The following is a 1,998-nucleotide window of genomic DNA, read 5'->3' as shown; positions in this document are numbered from 1 at the left end:
CAGGTCCAAGCGCTGACCCGGCCGCTCCCGCGCCTTGGGCGTTCCGGGGGCCGGAAGCGGAGGACGCAGGGCTCCAGGCGCCTGGGTTTCGGGCCTAACGGGCGGTGGAGATCAGCTGGGCCCGAAGGAGGCGGGGCCAGAAAAACCTGAGTCTGCAGAAACCGGGTGTGCGCGCCAACGCGCTGGGCTCCGGGACTGGGCCGCACCCTGCGCGCCCTTCCCTGCGGACTCCGACTGGAGCTTGATTTGCAGTTTGCTAGACGCCACCATTAACAGATTGCCAGACAGCAAAGAATAGAAAGCGTGGCGGTTTTAACTTTTGTTTTGGTTGGTTGAATTTTTTTTTTCTTCCTCTCGGCTGTCATTAACAGCGGTGAACCATCCAGCTTTTACCAAGACTCTCCGATTTCCCTTCGATTCGAGGGTTAGCGTCTCCTGAGTTAGCCATCGAATCTGAGAATTGTGTGCCACAGGGCTCGAAAGTGAGCCCCAAAGTTGACCCGTCAATAGGACAAACGCTCTGGCTTCACGCTGCAGTTCTAAAATGCCGCGTCTAACTGTGAAGTGCCTTTTAACTATGAGGGAAAAAATGGAAGACAAAGAAAAAAAAGGGACTGAACCTGCGCCTCGGACCAGGGCCTAGCAGCCTGAAAGTACCTAAAATATTAAGTGTCCCAGCGGGGAAGCTTGATTACCAAGTTAGTTAAGTAAACGTCGAGTTTCCTCTTTAGGTTAGCGCACCGAGGAGAAGAGAAACGTGGACGTGACTTGTAGATTACTGAGAAGTGACCTCAGCCATCCAGGAAAAAAAGTAACCAGTCAGCGAGCTTTCTTGGACCGTAAACAATTGCACTTAACTCAGTTTGTGCTTTAGTGCAGAGGACATTTCAACTTGGCAAACTCTAGAGTTTATGATGGGACCCTGAGCCGTGCAACAGGGATAAGGCAACTTCTCGTTTTAGGAACTTACCTGATGTGGACCCCTGTACATGAGTCTCAGCTGAAGATCCGTCCTCCTAACCCAGCACTCATACATTTGCAGCTCCAGGATGTGCCCTTCTCAAAACTCCGTGCCTTAGCTGTGCCCTGTGACCACACATCTTTCTTTTACTTCTGCCCAGCACCTCCTGAGGTAACTAACCAGCTCTGTGGACGATGAGATATCTGAGTTCAGAGCCCAGCTTGTAGGTTACCTTAAGCCTCTGGTGACTATACATTGTATGTGTGATTTATTTATCTACCCTACCTACTAGGTTTTATGGCAAGTATGCTTTTAAAAACTCGTCATCTCGTGGTTGGCATAGTACCCAACACATATATAAGTAACTCATCTTTACAAAACTAGTGGAATGCAGCAGGTACTATGCTCGGTATCACATATTGTTGTCTCATTTCATCTCCATAACAATCACATGGCCAGGCGCGGTGGCTCACGCCTGTCATCCTAGCACTTTGGGAGGCAGAGGTGGGTGGATCACCTGAAGTCAAGAGTTCGAGATCAGCCTGGCCAACATGATGAAACCCTGCCTTTACTAAAAATGCAAAAATTAGCAGGATTACAGGGTGGTTACTCACCCCTGTAATCCCAGCTACTCGAGAGGCTGAGGTGGGAAAATTGCTTGAACCCATGAGGGGGAGGCTGCAGTGAGCCGAGATCATGCCACTGCACTCCAGCCTGGGTGACAGAGCAAGACCCTGTCTCAAAAACAAACAAACAAACAACAACAATAACAAAAAAAAAAAAAACAGAACAAAAAACCAATCACATGAGGAAGTGTTATGTGCAATAAGAGGCAACATGAGTTTCAAGGGCCTCCCACCTCAGCCTCCCAAGAATCCAGTTTTTAATATGCTTTCCATACTATCCTACAACCTCTTAGTAGCCTAGAATATATATTTTGGTAATAGCATGGCTCACCCATTTACCTGTTAGACTTAAGAGGCAGAAATGTCCGTGCAGGTCTGATAAATGGTCCAAATGATACCCATTTGCTGTAT

The sequence above is a fragment of the Colobus angolensis genome, unplaced genomic scaffold (genome assembly GCF_000951035.1).
Source record: "Colobus angolensis palliatus isolate OR3802 unplaced genomic scaffold, Cang.pa_1.0 Scaffold62, whole genome shotgun sequence".
Lineage (NCBI taxonomy): Eukaryota > Metazoa > Chordata > Mammalia > Primates > Cercopithecidae > Colobus > Colobus angolensis.
This window is presented reverse-complemented; position numbering follows the sequence as displayed.